Source organism: Osmerus eperlanus, chromosome 6 (assembly GCF_963692335.1).
Source record: "Osmerus eperlanus chromosome 6, fOsmEpe2.1, whole genome shotgun sequence".
Taxonomy (NCBI): domain Eukaryota; kingdom Metazoa; phylum Chordata; class Actinopteri; order Osmeriformes; family Osmeridae; genus Osmerus; species Osmerus eperlanus.
Window position 1 is genome coordinate 14,607,451 of NC_085023.1, and position 23,674 is coordinate 14,631,124.

A 23,674-nucleotide genomic window follows, 5' to 3' on the forward strand; every position below is an offset into this window, starting at 1 on the left:
GGGTGTGGCTCAACGCTGATGAGCAGCTCTCTTCCTCCTACAAGCGTAGACCTCTTAATGTAAATGAAGTGGCCTTATCTCGTTCTAGACTGATTGCTCCTTCCTCTGGTCAGAGCTGGGATGTATCATTGGATGACACATACAGTAAGCCTGGGGGAGTCTCTCCAGCGCAACTATCTCATCCTTCCTTAAAAAGGAAGGATCCTTTTTAAGGAAGTCCAGTGACCTGAGTTTAATTAGTCTGTCACTTTTTTGCAATGTGCAATATGGCTTCCATTGTGAAATTTAAGGCAAAATGTTGTGACTAAGATGATGATTTCGGCTGTTCACTGAGTGTGTTTTGCAAAATATTGACCGAAATGTTTTGGAAGTTACATTTGAGATGTAGTATGCAATGTTACTATTGCAAAGAAAAGTCAGTATGTCAACACAATACTATCATCATCACTCACCCGGTTTGTATCAGAGTCATGTGTCAAAGGAAGTGGTTTCACACAACGGCCTTTCAAAAGGGAAGTGTTGACTCTGTGTAGACAAGTAAAGTCTAAATATATTGTCATCTGTTCTTCCTGTTGATGTGAATGTGTTGCTCAAGTTTTCTCAACCCAGCATGTAGTTCTCAAGGTGCTGGCACTGTTTAGAGCAACATAACTTGGACCCCCTATAACAGGTTGGTCAAGTCAAGTCAGTTTATTTATAGAGCACATTTGAAAACAGCCAATGCGGACCGAAGTGCTGACATGGGCTACATGCAGGAAAATGTAATATGTGTATTTATAAGGGCTATATTTCTCTTTATACAATTTGGAACCTTGTTTTTGATGTGTGAGTTCTCCACAGGTGAACAGATTGTTAATTTTGTGTCCACTAGGGGACACTGCAGACACATGAGATGAAACAGTTGGAGGAATCTGTTTATAGATGAACATTACAATAAACCGTACTTGGTTTCAAAGGATTACATTCATCAAATGTAATAAAACATGTTAGAAACGCTTTGGATCGACTGCTGTATGTTTGTAGATAGAACGCTGTAAAGCATTCTATCTACAAACAGTTATATTCATGTTTTATCTGTGCAAGCCTCAGAAAAGCTTGTTACTGGCCTGTGGTAGTCCTATTAAAACGGGGACATATAGATCTGCCTGTTGGCCTCTATCAGCCTTTGTTTTTAATAAACATCAGGAGGGATGATGATGTTGATGAGCTTGTTGATGAATATTGGGAGATGGAGTTTCATTAAACTGGCACCAGGAGACTCATTTTTCAGAGGCAGTGATTGGAAGATGACTCTGGAAACGGAATATTAATTTTAGTGGCAAACAAAGCAGGTCTGCAGGGGACATTTAGAGCACAACCTCTCATTGTGCTCCAGGGAATTCCCCAGGACACCACAAATACACACACACACACGCACACGCACAAACAAAAAGGTTATCGATGATACCATGATATACCATGTATCTATTTGAATAATCTCTCTTCCTACATTTCTGTCTCTACCTCTCCATAGACAGATGGAATGAAACTTGACTAGCAAGGCGTATAACCTGTTTCGCACTGTGGGCTGGATGTGAGAACTGGGTCAGCCTGTTGCCCACCTGCAGGAGAAAGTGAGTGAGCTAAGCATGATGAAACCCATGAAATAAGGAAAAGCTTCATCCCTCCATCCACTCGGTGAGCTTCCTCTCCTCAACCTTCCTGGACCTCGGAGGGCTTTAATCAACCTTGCAGCACACACACTTTCCATGCCTTGTTGGTCAAGCCACGTCTGTTGACTTGATCAATATGCCTGAGGGTCGCTTTGAGTCCAAAGTTGGATTCAGTCCTAAATGAGACTGCTTTTCCTGTTCTCTCCTCTTGTTCTCCCGGTTCATCGAGCACTCACCAGGGGTATGCGAGAGAAGGGCCATGTGGTGATGGGGCCTGGTGACGAATTTCCTGCAACACGCAATCTCTCCCCCTCCACATCCCTTCTCTCTGGGTGCCCCCCTCTCACGACCTCTTGTCATTTATCATTTCCGCCACATGGGCAGTCAGCATGCATGTGTGCAAACACACACACACACACACACATCCACACCCACACACAGTAATTTTCCTTTAGCCCTGCAGCAAGCAGTCATAAACAGCTGAGGTGGATGGGCTAGCTTTAGCAGCTTATGCATCCCATATTGTGAACAGCCTCAGGGGTTCAGACTTTTTAATCAGCTGCTGGGTTAGATGGCCACCAGAGTCCTGGCCTGGGACAACAGTGCATGCAGGGAGATCTGGCGAGGCTGCCTGTTATTGAACAAATTAAATGTTTTTTAGGAACAAAGTATAGGTTTCACCTATATTCAAGTGTATTATACATTCAGGTGTACCATATATTTCTTTTTTTCTTGATGAGTGTCTTGATGTGACTTGACTAGCTGGTTTACCAGGGTTTGTTTCATGTTGACCGAGGTGTAAATCAAACACAACAAACTATAGCTCAGTATTGGCTTCACGTCGACAGATGAAACATTTACCAAGGCTGTGTTTCTGAAACAGCATTAATTCACATGGTCCCTTATCAGTTTGGGTTTCTTATTCTAATGAATGTGAGCTCACACAGTATGCTCTTTCATCTTTCAGTATCAAACTGAAATGTGTGTCCATGCTGATAGCCTTTTAGGCTCTGTAGGGGGCAAATAGACAGCCTTCCACATGGTCACCCCAGAAACCTCCCATCCTCCCAGCCCTAAGCCCATGCAGAAAGATCCAACGTCTGGTTGGAGAAAACAGATTGACTAACAACAACAGAAGCACTGGGTGTGGTGTTGCGTAATTTTGGACAGAAGGCAATGACAGCCTCAGAACGATAACTATAACTAGAGAGACCTGAGAGTGGATGTTAAATTGAATCGTCCTTGGTTGCGTGTGTGTCAGTCCAAAAGTATCACATCATCTGCAGGTTAAAGGGTTTCTATCAAGTCATAATGAACACACTTCTTTTGATTCAATCTATTAGTACGTTTTGCGAGGCATCATGTGTGAAGCTTTCCGCCAAGGTAGGGACAAAACACACACGCACACGCAAACACTCACACACACACGCATACACACAATCTGAATGAAAAACGAAGAGGAGAAAACGACCCTGTTGCGAAGACAACTCGCTGTGCTTGAACCGCTGCACCTCCAGGGGAGTTGAGAGAGAGAGAGAGAGAGAGAGAGAGAGAGAGAGAGAGAGAGAGAGAGAGAGAGAGAGAGAGAGAGAGAGAGAGAGAGGACCACACATTCTGCAAATTAACCAAACAGGAAATGAATTAACAAACAGCCACAGAGGGAATAAGAACTTTGGGGCAGGAGTATAAGCTTCGTCCACTTATTTCAACCAGCCTTCAGGTGATCTGACATATTTACTTTGATACATTCTTGTTTAGTAGACTTTGTCATTGCTAATCACCCCCCCCACACATGTTTGGTTCTCACAGAGCTCTATGTTAATGTGTTCCTTTTATGCTCCCGTTCTGATAAGAGCTCTTATCCACCTGTTCACACCTGATAGACCGCAGGCCAGTTGTGCCCACGTAATGAAGTTCTGCAGAAAGTAATGGACCAGCTGCCCCTGGTGGTGCATGTGGCTTCTTTAAAAGTGATTTTAACCTGATTTCTTAAAAGGGCACAACCATCAAGGTAGGCCTATTTTTTGGTCCACAGAAAAGATGCAGATCATATTTATAAACACAAAATACATTTACGAAAAAAGCATTTTAGATAAACTTGGTTAGAAAAATAATGTCCAATGTCAATATCACTTTTTTTGATTTGACCTCAAACCAAAATAATGGTTTCCAATGTTAAGTAATATGTGCAAATTGGATATGTGATCAGAGTAGGTCTGTATGATTTTCATTTGTACGAGGCGTTTTTTCTTGCAAAACGTTTCACACTGGTCATTGGATGACTAAAGCCTTGTTTTGTCTTTGCAACATCAGTACAGTGAGCGTCATCAGGTCCATGGCTAATACTGTGGATAGTTCAAACACTCTGTTTGATAACTCTGTTGCCTTTGGGCAACCCCTGTTTAAGCTTCAAATGTAAAGTTCCGTAAACCTGCCTCAAATGGTGAATGTCTGTAGCCTCAGGCTAGGGCATGGTGCCCACTGAGTCAATTCAACATTTTTGAATATATTTCCTCCTTTTCCACGCTCTCACAGGCAATGACTTGAATGATTATGCCAACCACGCAAGGAGAGTGCCCCGGGCCCTGATTTCACATTGTTAGAGACACACAAACACATCAGAACCATGTCTAGAATCGACTGTTTTTTTCTGTTGTTGTGGTGTCTCTACATCCAGCAAAATGTCATTTTGAAGGCACGTTGAGTTCAGTCCCACCCACAGCGCAACATGTCTTCTCCCCATAATGGCAAACTATGACACGAGACTGGTACAGGTTAGACAACAATAACCATGTGTAATATCTTTAAATCACATTTGGAATTAAGTTTATGTAGGACCTTCTCTCTCAATCTTATTAGATGCTAAACAGAGTCATCAAATCAAATCAATTTTCCAATTTCTGGATGACAACCGAAAAACAGCAACAGACTCTCCATTGTACCAAGGTTTCTGGTTTGATACCGAAATCTGTTACATCGCAAAACAAAGGTTGTGTCTTTCAGAGGGTGTTAGGCTGGCTGTGTGTGCATGCTGGGGTGTAAATGATGTGTTGTGACGGGCAGGGTGGCTCAGCCTGCCCATGAGGGGACGGACGGTGAGAGAAGATGCCAACCGACAGTCTGAGGGAGGATATAAATCAAATCTCTCCAGAGACTTGAGGGATCACAGCTCACACAGCACATGCTGGCTTCTCTCTCCTGATCTAGCCCAACCACTAGCAAGTTTAACGACCTTCAAACTCTGTGGGGCTTGTGGATGGTGCAGTGGTATGTAGCACCAGAGACATGACTGTGCCTTTAGAAGAGCATGCAAGAGAATAGGCCACAGATTGGTTGGGAATTAACTTAACAGTGGGGTGTGGATCCTGGAGGTCATATTCGCCATCTGATGCTGTTGCAGTCCAGAGGAGCTACATATAAGAATCAAAAGGAGCATTCAAAATGCAGATTCACAGTTTGTTGATGATTGTCATATTTCAGGCCTGGCTCTGTCTAGAACAGGAATTTTCCTGCATAGTGTGTGAAATGCTTTCAAGGATCTTTAAATCTTCCAATAGTAATGAGGTTGATTTGTAATGCCTACTTTCTCCTCACTTGTTGCATTTCCTCCACTGAAAGGTGTCTTTTATTCCATGGTTAAGCCCATTATGTATTATCTAATCATCACAGTATCATCTTCGGACATGGTGCAGTTTGGAAGAAGATAGATTAAATCAGTCTGCTTTGAGACGACTGATTGCAGACCAGTAGCAGTATCTCCCTGCTGCTGTATCAGAGACCAAGATGACCTGACATTGTATGCAAATATAATTGATCTGAATCCACAATGGCAGCATATCCAAGTATTGTAAAGAGGAATATTATTACTATGATAAGAGATATTCCTGTTTTAAAAATGTATTATGATAGTATAGATATAGGTAACAAATAGTATTGGTTTCCATATTCCACAGAGACAGAAAAGTGAATGTCATTTGTATGGCTCTGTGGATACTGTAAATATTTCATTACAGCATTTGGCATTAACCACCTCATTGAGTCGTGTAGATAGCATGACACATAGCCTCTCCAACACATTGCCTGCAAACTGCAGCCAAACCTTTGGCTTGGCTGACAGCTGCACTGAGTGAATGTCCCCAGAGGTTTCTGTACCCTATAGGCTTGGCACATCTTTCACATGAAATCCTGCCCCTCTGGCTATCCCCGATTCCTGCAGCTTGTTCTTCACTTGGCAGGTGTAACTTCTGCACTATACACCGCAGTGTACGCCGATTCCAGAAAGATATGGTGTGGAATGGTTTCAAAGTAGAAAGGTAAAGGTATCTAAACTTGTTTTTGTGGTTTCATCTCTAAATACTTGGCCCTGCTCTTGTGGTCCACCCACTCATAAGACCACTCACTCATTACCTTTTCTCACACTGCAGCCATATCTGGTATTGGCCTTTAGATGTCCCTTTGTTTGGCATCAAGGAGACTTAACTTGGCCTTAGTACAATGTGAGGTATTTGTTACTCCTTCCTCTATCTCTCTATCCACTGTTTCCTTTCTGTACGAGAAGAGATGCTTCCTGTCTCCAACAGGGGGCAGTAGCCCTCTTTTGCGCCAATGCACTGCTGAACTACAAGATGGCAGTTCGACCTTGGCCTATGAGTTTGGTGAGTAGGCTGTTGCTTGCTTGTGAATTTTTTTGCTTTATTTGCATTATAACAATATTAACACAGCTATCCAATAATGTGCATGTATGTATTCAGAATATAAATGTAATTATCTCTCTCCCTCTCTCTTCTACCTCTCTGTCTCTTTCTCTTTCAATCTCTGTCTGTCTTTCTCCCACACACCCCTTATGCATCTCTCTCCTACTTCTGCCTCCCTTTCATATTTCTTTCTTTTAGCGCAGCCCTGTGACTGACAGATATACTGTTACACTCACAGCAACCTGGCGTCTTGTGATGGCCTGTACATACATCCCTGGGAGGAAATATTGAAGGAGAGAGGGAGAATGTGTGTGTATTTGTATGTATGTGTGTCTATCTGTCTGTGCATTTGTTTGTACTGTATGTGCTTCAAATCCACTGTGCAGACTAAGCACAGACATAAACAAACAGAAATAAATTTGATTTATCCCACTGGGCTTGACTGAAAGCAGAATTAATACTTTAGATTGCAAACCTTATCCACTGATCACTCTTGACCTTAAACATGATGCAACTGGATTACTGGATCAAGCGGATGAGATGAGTAAAATGTAATGTCTTGGTTCTCTACTGCATGACATAAATGATTACTAGCTGAATCATCATTTATGATTTTTTACTATCACTCCTTTGCTTTTACTTTATTTTCCCACTGCATAAAAAGGCTAGATTCTATGTTTCCAGAATGGGGCACTAAGTCCTCTGCTCTTTAGTCTTCTAGTAAACACAAGATCTATCTGATTGAGTATTTGACATGGATGAAGGACAGGTCAACCTCATGCTAAGCTTATGGCCACATACAGTACTTCTTCTTGGATTCAATTTATCATTATAAGTTGTATTCACTGGATTAATCATATCCATGTCTCCATGGTATTTCAGACTGAAATTATGAGATGGGAGGGGAAATCTCATTTAAAGGGGCTTGACAGACTATTGGATTCAGTGCTCTCTTTAGAGTTGCCTCCTTTTTCGAAGGAGTGCTCCAGTGCTACTGTAATTTGATCAACACTGTTGAGTGATCAGGAGAAAAAGTAAAAGTGCTATTTCTGGTAAGGAACATAATCTTGTAACCGAGGAGATTGAATTGTTGAGGAAGAAACTCTAGATGTATTTGTCAGCACTGCATTAATCCAATTCCTCAGAATATTCCAGCCAAGGGTGAATCGAGGGGATTTGACTGCTTTGTTTATCACAGTCATGTGATTACGAATGTAATGATTGTACATTTTAGGAATGTTGATGCTGTTTATTTTCGTGGGAGAAAATAAACAGAGAAAGCAAGAGAGTGAAATGGCGAGAAAGAAAGAAAAAGGGAGTCATCATAATGAGCAGTTACACAGACTCTGCAACTTCTCAGGATTCTGAGTCTCTTCTGCGGGTCATCAAATTACAAAAATACAGTGTTGGGTACTTTACCATCACAAGTGCAGAAATCCTGAGTTTCTGAGATGTGTGTAAAAGTATCTTTATGACCTAGTTTCGAAGTTCTTGCTCCCTCTTTGTAGTGAAACCGCACACAGGAAAGCAGCTAATATTTAAACTCAGATGGGATGGCAGTCTTTCAAGAGATCGATCAAAGATTTATTGTATGATTTACGTGTTTATTTATGTAATGCATCTGTGTTTACTCGTCCCATTTAATGTAATTGTGATCACATTCAATCAGCCAGTCAATTGTATAAAAACATTGCTATGAATGGATTTTTTGGGTGACTAAGATTACTATGCCTGCAATCATTCCACAGTCTGCCTTTCTGCTCAGTATGGGCATCATTGCACAGGCATCCTTGTCTCTTCAAGTCACAGTTTTTTTGGAAGGTAGGTGATGACAGGTGAGTAAATTGGGCTCAGGACTTCTTGTCTGTCAGGCATACAATACACTCCCCATGCTGCTGGGAGAACCTGCCAAGTTTGGGCTCTGCCATGGCTCTGTTTGAAAGTGAAAGCCCACCGAGTGCAGTGGCTGGAGACTTCACGCTGACAAACACACTTTCTCTCGGGGTGGTGGTGATTACACATGATGATGATACTGTGCATCTTCAGAGTTCAAGTCACATCTTGCTACTGCAGTACCATGCTCTGCTTTAAATATCAATTACTTCAATTGATTTCAGAAATACTATTATACTGCACTGTACAATATTTCAATAACAAAATGAATACCCGGGTATAATCTCTCAATCAATTAAACAACCGTTTAACACATTTGACCATTATGCCCCATACCTTATCATGTCAGTCATGTCAGTGACAAGCATATGTTAACTTCACACTCTTTTAACCATTCAAGATATGCTTCATCGACCATGCTTCTTATGGGAATACATTAGCAAATGTTAATGGTAGGGATCAAGGGGATTTCCAGTAGGTGTTTCTACAGATTTACTACAGATGAAATCAAATTAATCCAGCTACGATGTGTCATTTTTCAGAAGTACACAGGTTAAGTGGAATCTTAATAGGTGGCCAGGCCAAGGGCCAAACTAAAAAGTTGAGATTCAATTTGATCTTCAGATGGGAAAATGAGTCGCTCAAGGCTTTAGTAAGATGACCTGAATAGCACTTGCAGCATGTTTATAAGATGTGCGGTGGTGTTGGCTAATCTTTGAATTTCCTGAGGCAACGTTTCGGATGCATTTTGGTATCGATCAGATTTTGCCCAGAATAACATAGCATGTTTGATGATGGCATTGAAGACATTATAGAGATAGCTACTGCAAGATTTAAACGTGAATGGAGAGTGTATGGTAGGGTACCGTAACTGAATCAATCTCATCAAAGTCGTGAAGATATTGACCATATGATACTAAATACAAATTAACCAGATCCTTTCTGTTCTGTTTTCAGAACTTCATCCTATTCCATTGCACTCTGATGTAAACTGGCAGACTGATTCATACTGTAGTGTACAATTACACACAATGACAGGGTTCCTAAAGCCCATGTGTGCTACAACACTGAGCAGTATTTTCTGTCTCCACCCGGGCCCCTGTTCACAGCACGAGGAGGAGACATGATTTAGTGTGATAAACCAACAGACCGTGTTCTCTCTGAAGCAAAAAATAATGAGACACCTGATGCATGTCGTGGGTATTAATTTCACCCTCCGAGGTTTGGGCTGTCAGAGGTGCTTGTGTTGTAGTTAGGTGTGCGTGTGTGTGATTTGAGAGTACAGAAGATGCTGTCTCTAAAATACATGCAGGAACAACGTTGGGTTGTGTTCCAACTCTCAAAGGCACAGTGTGGCGAAAAAACCCAAAGGATTCTATTTTTCAAACTCCACAGAAATGCACCACAGCATCCTTCACCTCTACTGGAGTTCTAGAAGATAGCGATAAGAGAGACAAAGCAAATTAAAGACTGCATGATGAAGGTAAACAGAATAGATGGATCAATCAAAAAAATCATGTATTTTGACAGTGGAGGAACTTCTGGTTCTCCAGGTCTGAGCCTTTGTGTGTAATGGTGATTGATGGATGAAGGTTTGGGAAATGTCCTCCTACCTGCTTCTACCTTGGGTTGGAACTCCTCTGGAGTGAATCATTGGCAGATTAGCACCAGGCCAACTGGTGGTCAGTCAAACTCTATGAAAGCCGGTGAAATTCAGGAGGTTCAAATGTTCGTCCCCCAGGAATGGGATTCAACTAGGAGAGCCTATTATTAAGGAATCAAAATGGAATTATTCTACAAGATATTAATTGTGAGGAATTGATAAATTCCTGTTTCTTTATGAAAACATTGAATATACTATAGCAATTTTGGATTGACTGCAACCTCAACCATTCATATTATGGATTTTAGATTAAATAAAAAAAATTGGGTGTTCATTGGTTTTAAATTCATTGTATTTCTCAATGAATTACATTAAAGTGATAATTATTGTTTAAATTCATACTTTATTTTGGGACCAAAGTAATGGGACCCAGTCAAGGTCACATCCCTTCATTGTCAGCAACAGCTATTTGGCACAAAGTATTCAATTTTACAAAATCCTTTGAGCTTGTTTTTTATTATGCTTTGTATTTCACACCATTCTGTGGCTTTCTTTGTTAGTGATAAGTATCACAGACAGATTATTGCTTTGAAGCATAAACTTTTGTAACATCTGTTATTTGTATGCATGTCTTGCTCTGGTGTCCATTGAAGATGCTGTTATTTCTCACAAGCTCCATAGCATAAATGTTTTATGCCGAGAAAGCCCACTCTCCCAGAGAATCGAAGTCACCGTTGCTGACAGTCAGACACGTCATTGGCTGTACTGTATACTTTGGTCAATGCTCCTCTCTAACTGTGTCCAGTAACATAATGACTTATTCCTTATGACCAACATTGACCCTGTTGAGTCAGCATTTCCTTTGTGCTAATTTGTGCTATCATAAACATTACTCTAGCCATGGACAAACTGGCTAAACCTGACCAGAGTTATGATGAGTATATGAAATTGGATTGTCCCTTTTTGTAGTGTTTAATAAATATGCAAAGAGCTCTCTACTACTTTCTCTACTCTCACAAATCACTCAGTCTTCTCCAATTCCCTCTCTACAACACTAAAGCATAATTTGAAGTATAGCATTTGCAACTTCACCTCCTCAGCGAGTTAATTAACTGATACACTCGTTAGCTAAAGGATATGTGAATCATGTCATGAGTTCATTTCACTATTTCATGACTACTGGTTGGAAATGAGCTCTCAAAGGGCCAATTAGGATAAGCAGGCTGTCACAAAGCAGCAGAAGTAACCTGACCCCTCACCTCGTGTCTGGTGTGTACAGACCCACCACCAACCCTCCTGACTCTGTGGTGGAGGGGGTAATCCCTCTCTTCACTGTGGGTTTTCCCTCTCTGCCCCCTGAGACATTTTACTGAATTGTAAATTTGCATTACAGAATCCTGAGTCCCGTCTCCTCATAACATGTGCAGGAATCAATTAGTTCTCAATCTTCCGTCACTAGAAGGCATAATAGCAGGTTGATTTCAACAGTTGAAAGTTAGATGCTCTTGTCAGGTTCGTTAAGCTCAGTTCATACACTAAGAACTGTATTTTACATCAATTTACATTCAAAAGACAATGGATGGCTTAATAAAAAATGTCAAAAGAATTGAGCTTCTCCTTGATTAGAATGACAAAAAAATCACATTTTGACAAGGCCTAAACAATAATGATGTTCCTCATGGATTGTACTAAAAAGAGAATTCCCATTTAGCCAATTTAGGGTTCCTAACAGCCCCCCATTGTTATTCTGGATACTATAGTAGTGTATTATTGTTTTAAAGATGCTATTAATTAATTAATTTTGTTTAGTGTGTAGGTAGGTTTATAGTCCAGCAGACCTTGCATGGTGTTAGGGTTAGGGTTAGGGTTAAATAATATTTCACCGTACAATACATATTTTATGAGCATCCAGATCTGTAACATGTCCAAGGATTTTATGAGTATATGTTGAGATGGCCCACTGACTACAATCTTCGCAAGGTGATCTTGTAGTTTGTCACTGACACTGAGGGAAATCTTTTTTCATGCTTTTTTTATGGTAGTACAGATGGTGTTGCTGCCAGTACCAAGTTCTGAACCATGCAGTCTGCCATAGGACAGTGTGTTGTGTTAGGGTCTACCTCATTTTGAAGATTTTATGCTGCATCTGTCAGTAGATATGCTGTCAGACAAATAGTACAGGGAGTAGGTAACTGAAATATAAAACATGGCCACATATAGCAATTTCATTTTCTTGGACAAGAACAACAGACTGCTGTCTGGTTACCTTCCCAGTCCCTTATCATCAAACAAGTACTAGTCTTCTATGAAAACATCTTTTTGATTGACAGGGAGAGACCTATTGGCTCCACTGACATGTAATTAGTTAAGTGTTGCCTGTTAGGGTGGCCCTAGAGGTGATTGATTGGATGTTATGAAATTGGGTTCAGCCAATCCATCACAGTGTACTAGATATCCATCCTGATATTTAGCTAAAGATGAAGATAATTCCTTTAAAGATCTAAACCTGGATGTATCCTGCTTGGTTAGTCTACATATAGGAGATACAGTATGAGAGAGACACCATTGGAAATGATTGACATTGAGTACATACATGAGAGACACAAAACTGGAAATATGCATTCATAAAAATCAGTGGAGATTTTAACAGGCATAGAAAATTGGGGCTGTTCTGGTTGCATCCTGACAATAGCCATGTAAACAATTTACTGAAGGAGGCCAAATCAGTTGGCACATTACAATTGGTTGCCACCTGTCATTGTCACACAGTGATTGGTTGCCACCTGTCATTGGCAACACAACTTGTTTGATTTCATATTCATTTCAATTACCATCCTAATCTTTAAAATGTGGTCCTGAATACAAAGTAGTAGACCAAGGAGGAGAGAGAACATTCCTCAGCTAGGTGAATGTGGAATAGACCACCAGGAAACGTACGTTTTAAGGTACCATAGCTGAAGATGGATGTACAATCAAATCCTTCAGTAACAGACAACTGTATTTTGATGCATGAGTCATACCTCCCGAGCGAGAGGACTTTAATCAGCAACATCCATCATAGCTTTCACACATGTGGATGACATGTTGCTGTTTGTCTCTCTATCAAGAGAATCAAGGATCTGGGATGTATCTCCTGTTCTGGTTTGGCAAGTGGTTCCTCTCTACACTCTCTCCACCTGATAGAAACCAAATTGTCTCAGTTTACAGGGTGCCCAAGCATGGTGGTTCAGGAAAGCCTGGAGGAGCTTCTGTTGGTAATAGGTGTTGCCAGGAAACTGAGCCTCTCAAACTCTGTCATCAGATAGGGGTGGCCAATCATATTTGCTGGTGCAAAGCTGTAAGTGGGTGTTTCAATATTTCAATATTTCAACCTTTCTGTTGACTCCAACTCTGAGAATGTAATCCAAGGCCTATGCTTCCACTGCCAAATTGTGAGCCTTTTTTCTGAAATCCATTTTATGTTAAAATTTTCAGACATAGAATTTCAGTTGATGGTAAATACTGTTTCAATATCACAAAGTGGATCCTGAAATAATAGTACTTGGTGATGTATGCAGAGAATAGCTTGTGCAGACCTTTCCCTATAGTCTCAAGAGTAGACCAAACAACAAGTTCACACTTCTTTCCAGACATTTTTCTGCAATTGATTCCTTCCTGGAAGGGGATTAGAGGGAGGGAGAGAGAGAAGACACCACTGATAAAAATAACAACAGTTTTGGACCAGGAAAAGACCATGTTTCAAGAATATATGGATAAGAACTGGTTTGAAGCTGGTTGGGCAGAATAAAAGTAACACACATGTAAATGACAGAGGTGTCACTGGCTATGAATACTAAGTCAGATGGAGGCAGAGCTCTGAGACAAAGCTTTCAAGAACACAATTATGAAAGGAAGCAGGTGCACTGCCATCACCTCTATCCCTTTAAGAAAGAGATTTATATATATATATATACGATAGCCACTCGTTTTCTAACCGTCTTTTGAAAAATTCCTGTCGGTTTAATTCATTCAGAATGTATGATCACCTTTGAAACCAGTTATATCCGTCAAACACAAACAAATGTGATAAAAAACCTTTTGACACCTTATACCGACTGCTAATTGGATCAGACATTTCAAATTATTATGATTAAGTTGAGAATTTGTTAGCTAACGATGCCAGCTCACCTTTCAATCGACAGAGGACAACTCAAGGAGTCTTTCGCATGCAAACTCTGTGGTGCTGATATGGGTTTCCTCCTGCTTTAAACTCATGATAAATTACATCCAATACTACTGTTGAACTCAGTCATTTAGTATGTGCAGAGAGGCATACCTGTGGTGTGTCTGAGTAATGATTTCAGCTTCCAATCTCCTGTAATCCCCTGAAGAGAAGCTCAAAATTGTACTTTAATATCAAGACATTGTTAGCACCCCCCCCCCAACTCCCCCTCCCTCCTTCCCTCACGAAACCCCCATGACATTATCCGTGCACACACACACCCCAGCACACATCCACACCGACATGCACACACACACACACACACACATACACACATCCATGGAACAAGAATGGCCTGGCGGCTAGGGGATCACAGTGGGGGAACACTTCACACTCGCTGCTTTTGTTTAGTGTACATTTCATTATTCACCTCCCCATGAAGCATGGCTGTCCCTTCATGTGAGAGGCCCTGGCTGGCAGCGCATTGAAAAACCCCTTCCATCCCTGTTGTTTTCATGCACTGACGGTTTTCTAAATGTTGAAGCCAGACAGGCAAGAGGGTGGGTGGCTATTTCTCGATTTCCTCCCGACCTCCTCCGCTTGAACTCGGCTCTCTGCCAATGTGTGAACACTGAAAACACCGACAACAGAGAAAACGTTAACCTGGACCTTTTGATGTTTGATGTTCCGACATTCGACTGCTTGACTTTTTTTCCAGATGTGACTTATTTTGTGATTCAAAGGATTAGAAGACGACATGGCTAGTCTATTCTCATACTTTACATTGACTGTGGTCCCTGCATGGATTGCTGCAAACTTTAATGTGCTGAACATGAACAGGAATGAACAGGGACCTTCTCAAAATACTGTATATCATGTTTCAAACCAAACAACTAATGTTTTTTTAATAACTATGGGTATGTTTAGCATTGTCTTCAGTGAAGCAAAACAATTTCCTGATGAGAACATCATTCATAATTTATTATCATTCAAATTAGATTATTCAAATTGAGTTGCTTTTTGGTATGACCAGTTGCTCAATTATGGATGTGCTGCAACTCCTCTGAGGAAAAACAACATAATCTGTTTGCCAATTGTCAACATAAATACTGTCGTAGAAAACAATCATGATACATGTATGATACAACCTTTTACATGCATTTTTGACTGTATATTTCAGCATAGATGGATGTTCTATATTTAACAGGGTTTGGTTATCTTTTTATTAATTATTGTTCATTTATTCTTTTTGGTCTTAATTCACTGTGAGGGTTAGCGTTTAAATTAAGTTTGGGAATGACATTCCAATCAGTTAAAGTAGGGTTTGTGTTACATAAGGCATGCACATCCTAGTATTTCTGTCAGGGTGTGATGATTATATTATATGCTTATATGGACTTATTTATATTGTCACTATAACCTTTCAGTGTACTATATATATATTACTGAATAATAGTGTGCACCTATTTGTGTGTGTAAGTTGTGTGGTTGTGTGTCGTTCATAGAAAACACTGCAAATATTAGCCCTGTGTTGACAGTTAGGAGAAGAAGGATTTGCGACTGTAAGCTCTAAAACAGCTGATGCTGATGTATCTTCCTTTCCCCCAGATATGAGGAGCTCTACAGCTGGGGTTGTTGGGTGAAGATGACCCCAGGTCAATAACAGATAGATTGAAGATAGGTACAGGCATTATACTGCAGGTGTTTTACTGAATGAATTGTGCACATTCAGCACATTTGCTAATGCCCCTTTTGCAAAGTATGTCTTGTCTTTGTGTTTGGTTATTTTTGCAACAATGACAGAGTTGCACAAATCCCAACTGATCCTCCCAATCCTAAATAACTCGAACATTCTGCAGAGTTAGACTGTTTATGAACAGGGCTCCTGCTTACTCAAACACGTGTGATCTGCATGTGTGATCTGTCTTTGTAATTGGTTTCATCTGAAGTAACTTTAGCTTTGTTCCCAGGCAGGACTGTTAAACATAAACACTACAGTGGATGTACAGTAACAGTCATAGTTAGCCTGCTCACTTTGTCACAGTGGCATGATGTGTTTGGTAGGCTGATGATTGATGTCCCATATTAACGTGGCACAGTGGCATGATGTGTTTGGTAGGCTGATGATTGATTTCCGATATTAACGTGGCACGGTGGCATGATGTGTTTGGTAGGCTGATGATTGATGTCCCATATTAACGTGGCATGGTGGCATGATGTGTTTGGTAGACTGATGATTGATTTCCCATATTAACGTGGCACGGTGGCATGATGTGTTTGGTAGGCTGATGATTGATGTCCCATATTAACGTGGCACGGTGGCACAGTGTGCCACATTACTGCTTTGCACTGGGGCATGTTCTCCCCAGGCCTCTTGGTGCACAATCCTTTTTCCGTGTAGAGTTTGCATGTTCTCCCCATGATCACATGGGTTTCCCCCTAAGAACGCCTATACAAAAATATGCAGAACCAGAACAGATCGCAGTCCTGCCCTGTCCCTGACCAAGACATGGACGTGAGCACTTGAAATTGGTCCCTGGGCAGCGCTGATATGGCTCCCCATTGTTCCTGGCTGCCCTTGGAGGAAGGACAGCATGGATGGGAAATATGAAGTGAACAAGTTTCTTCGGTGGACAGTCCTGCATGTGTGTGTGCTCCCATGTTTTTGTGACATACTGTGAGACAAAACAAATAGTTGATTCTTTCTTCTTCTTGTTATGACTCTCTACTTGATATAAATATACCCTTTCATTTATTTTGGTCATGACAGTGTGACAAGTATGATGATTATCTACTGAAAAAACGCTCAAGCCTTGTTTGAGCTCTATGCTTTAGGTGGCGCTACAGCTCACCAGAAGCGAAAAGACGGTCCGAGGATTCATTCAGTCAAAGAAGGGGTTTGCCGTCCGCGCTCCAGGCTAGGATCAGTGCCGTTAACGGGAGGTCGGTATTGCCACCTGTCAGGCACTGCAATTTGTCCATACTCGACAGCCCCACGAGAGATATTGACCAACGACATTTTTCTATAACATCTGATGTATGCGAGACGTCGTCGAGTTTCCAGCTCTTCTAGTTTCGAATTGTGTGCAACTTTGTGCGAGAGAAAGTGACCTGACAATTCGTGCACAGGACAGCAACCTGGCTTTAGTGAGATTAGAGGCGGTCTCTAAACGCGCAATCTTGTTTCGACCCCTCTTTGAAGATTAGTGGGTTGACGACGTCTGAAGGACAAGAGCAAAAGGATTATATAAGATTCCCTTTACATCTAGTTGAAGCCTCGGATGATGATTGGCACCGAACTTGGTGAACAGCGCCCGTGACGTAAAAGGTAATTATTTGGACGAATTAAAAAATATATATTTTGCAGCTGCTCTATCCTGCTCTATCCACTCTATCCAGAGTTGGATAGAGTGCGAGAATACAGTAAGCGTGAGAAGTGCTTGTCACAATGTTAACGCGTATTTCTATTGATTGAAGTCTTTTTGACTTGATAAATGCAATAGCAGTACTTTATTGTAAATAATTTGAAATGATGTGAGTGCAGTGCATAGGCGTAAAGCTAGAATCTATTGCAGACCTTTTCTATCCTTTCCTTGGCTCTCCTTCTTACCACTACACAACTACTATTTGTAATGTTTGTTCATGCCTTGTTCATTTGTGGCAGTATAATTTGAGGATATGTGTTAACAAGTGTGTGAAGTTGGTTTATGTCAGCTATACTATAGCTTTTATCAGACTGCTGACATTTGGAAATGAGGCATGAAGAGTAGCATGGTCCAAACATGCCTGCTTCTATTGGTATTCTGCCCATGTCTGCCTCCATAGGCAGCCCATTGTTACGGCTCACTCAGTGGGATAGTGTCTGATGATTGAAGGCTGTAAGGTAGAGTTGAAGGCCAGCTTGGGAAGAAACTACTGGTAATGCATCTTTTATTGAAGATTAAAATATGTCTGAACTGTAAAGGTGGTGTGTGGGTGTGTGTATGATTGAAAGACAGATAATAGAGTGAACGGGTGAGAGAAGATGTGTTCAATGTGCTCAAAGTGCCTGTGTTGAAGATATGTTAAGAGGGACTGCATGAAGAAGGCGTAACATTTTTGAAAGTCATTGAAATGTATGTTTAAACCATGAGGACCAAATCATGTCCACAGCTGATTTTATCCCTTCAGATATACAGTAGGGCTGTGTGTCACATCCATTCAGGGTATGGGAAGAACTATTAGTTGAGAACAGAAGAACTTCTAGCTGCTAGAACTTCTAGCTGCTTCCCTTATTAGGAATCACATTTCTTTAACCTCTAAGTGCTCCACAGGGAACATGAGAAGGGGGAAGGCAGAGTTCCCCACACATCAGATGCAGGTGTTCCACAGATCCTAAAGTATTTGAGGTTTCCAGGCCAGTGAAGCCAGATGCAACAACAGGACCACACTGTGTGGCCGGTCGCCCTCCAGAGATAAGATTCATTGCCCGCCAGGAGGAGAGATTCATCGGTTGTGAGTGTGTGAAATTGCAATGCTCTGCACTATTCTGGTCAGGCCTGGCGATAGAGAGACATTCCTCTCAACTTCATAAGATAGAGAATTAATAGAGTTAGATAGGAGTCAACCACACTAGGTTGTGAATGGGGATGACTGCCTCTGTTCCATGGCACGCAATCAAGGTTGTTATCTCACATGGAAGAAGAAAGGAAATAAGAAAAGAGCAAAGTAGAGAATCAGAATCCGAATGAGCTTTATTTGCCATTTACCGGTAAGTTCAAACAAACAAGGAAGGAGATAGTCAGATGAGTGCCAATCTGATAACACACCCAAAATAACACCTAGTGAAAAGTCGTAAGTGAAAAGTAGTGCCTTACAACTAAGGACGTTGACGTTAGTGAGGGACTGATACTACAATGCATTATCACACTCTATCCATGAACTCTGAAGCAGGAGCAAGGAGCTATGCTCATTGACACCAAGGTGCAACCTGGATGGATTAATCAATGGAGATGGAGCTGCCATGTCTTGAACGCTGAAAAAAGACATTGACATTGATGTGAACAGTGACCTTGATACACCTTCTACAATAAGCAGGCGAAACAATGGAGGGAAACAGAAGCTCCGTCCACAGTGCCCAGTACTTGACGCATTCCAAATGTACTATAGGGTTCACATCAACCTACATGTCTTCATTTGTGCAACAGACATCCGGTTCAGGACTCGAGGATTTTCAATTGAAAGTGTGTAACTTGTACCGGTTAGCACACCAATATCAATCTTTTAGCTTTAGTAGTCCCCACCATCGAGTGAAACTTCTTTAACAGTAATGGCTGGGAGGTAGATAGAATGTCAGTGGTTGAGGCCTTTACCGAACCATGAAGGAGAGAGGATGATTGAATGCAAGTTATCTCCCTGTGGAAACGGCAATACTCTGGGAAATTAATGGAAATGGAACTTGATATGAATATGAAAAACCCTGTGTGAACACATAGCAGATAGTCATCTATTAACTGTACCACACTTCCTCTGAGTTCAGAACTTTATTGCATTTGAATAGAAGTTTTGATCTTGTTAGAATCATTTCCATTTCCTTTTTGATGACAGGTGAAGTGAAACATACAGTTTAAGGTTTTACTGTGTTGATTATTCAATTTATGATTTGCAGGCCACTAAGTAGGCTGAATCAATCCTCATTTGTAGCCTCCTTTAGAAAACTGTAAGACAAATCCATTTGATACAAAATAATCTTAGAATGTAAAGGAATTATGGTACAGAATGCACTCACACTCCAGATTAATACAGGTTGAATACATTTGTTTTTGAGTGCTCTCACCTAGCCTAAGTGCAGAGCTATGTTCTTATCATTTAACTCATGTTTTGTTTTGTGCCATTTGAATCCATGATTAGGTGGAAACTACATTTCCCCCTGTCTATTCAACCTTGCCCTTCAGTCAATGTCTGTATGGTATGAAAAAGAGTCAACTGATTCCCTATCTCTTTTCAGCAGCCGTCCTTGGAACAAATTCATATTTTCTCACGCAGCTGAAGAGAGCTTGAATACAAAGTACTCAGTATTGTTAGTGGTAGATGATATGCAGTTAACACAGGATGATTGTGTGCTTGTGTGCATGCTTGAACATTAACACAACCCAAAGTGTCATTAAACAATACATTTGTCTATTGGATGCCAATGGGAACTAGCATTTATTTAGGGAAGAAACTGATGCAACAAGTAATAGTACACCAGCAAGTAGATCAAACCTCACTCAGACTAAGCAAATAGCATCCAGTGCCCCCTTTCTAGGTGGAAGCAGATAGCGTTTGTGCCTATGTTTTAATTTCACACTCCAGTAATAGTATTTATCTGTGGCAGTGCAGTCAAGTGCACTGCTGTGCAGGGTGTTGGAGTGAATTGCATGGCTTCCTGTGCCATCATTACCATCTTATTATACTGTTTGACTGTATTATTTGGGGTTATTAGATAGGATCCCATTGATGAGTCTGACTTTAGTGGAATTTGGTCTATCAAGTGCATCACATTTTTTTCACAGAGGCAGGAGACCATGAATGCAATATACTGTAAATCTGTGGAACAATCTGAAGTCTTATGTGTCATTAACCCTTGTGTTATCTTCGGGTCATTCTGACCCATCAGTCATTGTGACCCACCGTCGTATTGCGACAAATTTACCGCATACAAAGACAAAGTGAAGCATTTTCTTTTAACAGCTAGGCTGTCTCAGACCCCCCACATTGCAAAGGTTAAAAGAAAATTATTTTAATTTGTTTTTGTATTGGGTAAAATTGGGTAAACACAACGATGGTTCGTTATGAACCTTTGGGTCATGTGACCCGAAGGCAGCACAAGGGTTAAGGCAAAATATGAAATGGGTCTCACAGAACCAATGTTTTGAAATATGGCACTCCACATGTTCCGTGAGCACTAATACTTGAGCATCTATGCTCCTTTTGTACAGTTCTTTAATTCCGTTATATGTGACAAAAATGTGCTTCAGGACAATACATTACGTCACATTCATTCTGAATAGCATATATAGTTGTCTGCAACCAAACCATTTGAACCAAATATGTTGTCATACCACAGAGCCTGCACACACAGGATATACACAACATTAAACCTGCTGTGCTGGAATCCAATGCGAGTCGTTTAGAAAATTGACATCCTTCAGCAGACAGAATGGATAGTGTATTTCTCTCATACTATCCTCTGTATATTTAGAATGGGATGATACGCTTTTTATTGTTGGCCCCACGTGGCAGTTGCTCAAACCGTTTAAAATCCATATCCCAATCTCAAATAAAAGTTTTCTCAAACCTCAATTCTCCTTGTTAGATCTTAATGAGTTTGTGACAAGATCAGTCTCATTGATTGGTCCTCTAGGTAAGGAGTTGGAATTGGAGCTGGTCTATACATTACAAAATAGTGTTTTCCAATGTTGTCCTATTTATTTGGTTGTGATTCATTTTCTAAATTGCTGTGAGAGTACTTTTTGTTTACCTTTGCAATCTGAAATACGACAACTAAATCTGAACTTTAAGATGTTGTTTAACTACAAACATGAGAACAGAGAATGTAAAATGGAATTCTATAATGTTTCCCACTCGTGTGATTTGGATCGAATCTCTGGCCTACACTCAGTAAGAAAACGTACCTTAAAAAAAATCACAATCTCACATTTTACTTCCCACTGACTTTCATTGTTTCCTTAAGATGATGCATCAAGCTCCCTTGGACATTAATGTTCGTAAGCATTTTTTAATTTTTCATAACACAGCCATTTTTCATTCTCACGCTCAGCAGTTTTAACATCTGTTCCCCTATCTATTGTGCCTTGCCAATAGTCTATTCATAGAAAATGGTCTGATATGTCCAATCTCTTTCTCTCTGATGTCAAAAATAAACCAAGTAATCAATTACATTATTCATTCTACCAATTAATGGCCACATGGGTGATTTCCACGAGACATCAAAGAGAATTGACTGATGGGGGATGTACAGTAGTTTTGCCAAGAGAAATGGCCCACATATCTGTAGCTGGCTCACAGCAGACACCTTCCTGATGGGTAACCTCCCATCCTTGGCAAGGAGGAAGAGCTTTGACGTCTGGGGCTAGGAAGGCTCCTTAACATCAGCTGCAGTCTGAGGAGCTTGCTGTCTGTGTCTCTCTCCCCCTCTCTCTCCCCCTCTCTCTCCCCCTCTCTCTCTCTCTCTCTCTCTCTCTCTCTCTCTCTCTCTCTCTCTCTCTCTCTCTCTCTCTCTCTCTGCAAGTCTACTGCACTGCAGCGGCCCAATCACCTAGAACAAACCTCATCATGAACACACAGATATTTTTTTTAAAGTTTGAAATGACTGCATGACCGTGAGTGGCAGCACAGAAAATTGCAATCACTGATTTTCAATCAGTTCTGCCAGTGAAATTCCCACTAGCTCCAGGGCTACATCCATAACACTGCACGATAATACCCTGACGGACCAAACACTCATGAGATTTGAAATGTTTGCAAACCTATTGGATGGTGGAAAAAGTTTGCATTGCACTGAAAGGGCCTGTATTTCAGGTTAAATCATCAACTTATCTTCCCGATCATACTTTGGAATGCCATTCTTTTTATAGTCAATTCATGTCTCTATAGATTTTTGTGATTCTTATATGTTCACTTTATGCACATGCCCCTCCAAATTAAATTCCTTGGTGATTAAACTTTATTCAGATTCTGATGTCTATTTATTCATAAGTCTGTGTGCTGCTACCTGAATTATACACCGTCCCACTCAGTGTCTTTCTCCATAGGTCTCAGTTTTCTTCTCTTTCGTGAGTCACTGTCTTCCTTCTCTCCATCATCCATGCATACCTGCTCAGTCTACCCTGCAGTTTTGTCCCAGCCCACAGCTGCCTACCTGACCCCCAATGCTCTGCCCCAGGCATAGAGAAAGGACTGACACAGCCAAGGCCAGGGACACACAGATTTAGTGCAGTAGTTAGTCAAGTGGTGGACTTTACCCTCTGAACAGGGAAATAAACAGGTTCTAAATATATACAGTAGACATTTAATGTGGTAAAGAGGAGGACACCAATCTGCTGCAGCAGTAGCGCTCAGCTGAGAGTGGCTTGAATTTACTTTCAGGAGAGGAGGGATAAAGCTTGTTCATTCCAGGTGACAGAGATAATTTGCGACTCTCATCTCTCCTTCTCTCAAGGTCCTTGAGATGTAAACACAATTGATTTAAGCAACACATGTTTCTTTTTGCTTCTTGAGAAGTGCTTTTTATATTGTTTTTCATTTCTGGGGCCTCTTAAAGCATGTGTATGCACAACAAACATGCGTACGCAACCATACATACACACATTCTGGAAAAAAAAACACATATTTTGTATCTGCTTTTAATGCTCTACATCTGACCTATTCCCAGACAGTAACATTATGATCTTGAGATATGGTACGAATAGATGGATGGATAGATGGATGAATGGATGAATAGATAAAGTAAATAGACTAAGAACTAAGTAAGAGTGAATGTGGAGTAAGGCAGTTGTTTGAAGTCTGTCCAGAATGGGGTCTGGTGAACTGGAGCTTGACTAGAATAAACGCAACTCTGTTAGTTTTTCCACCATGCCTTTCCACCCCC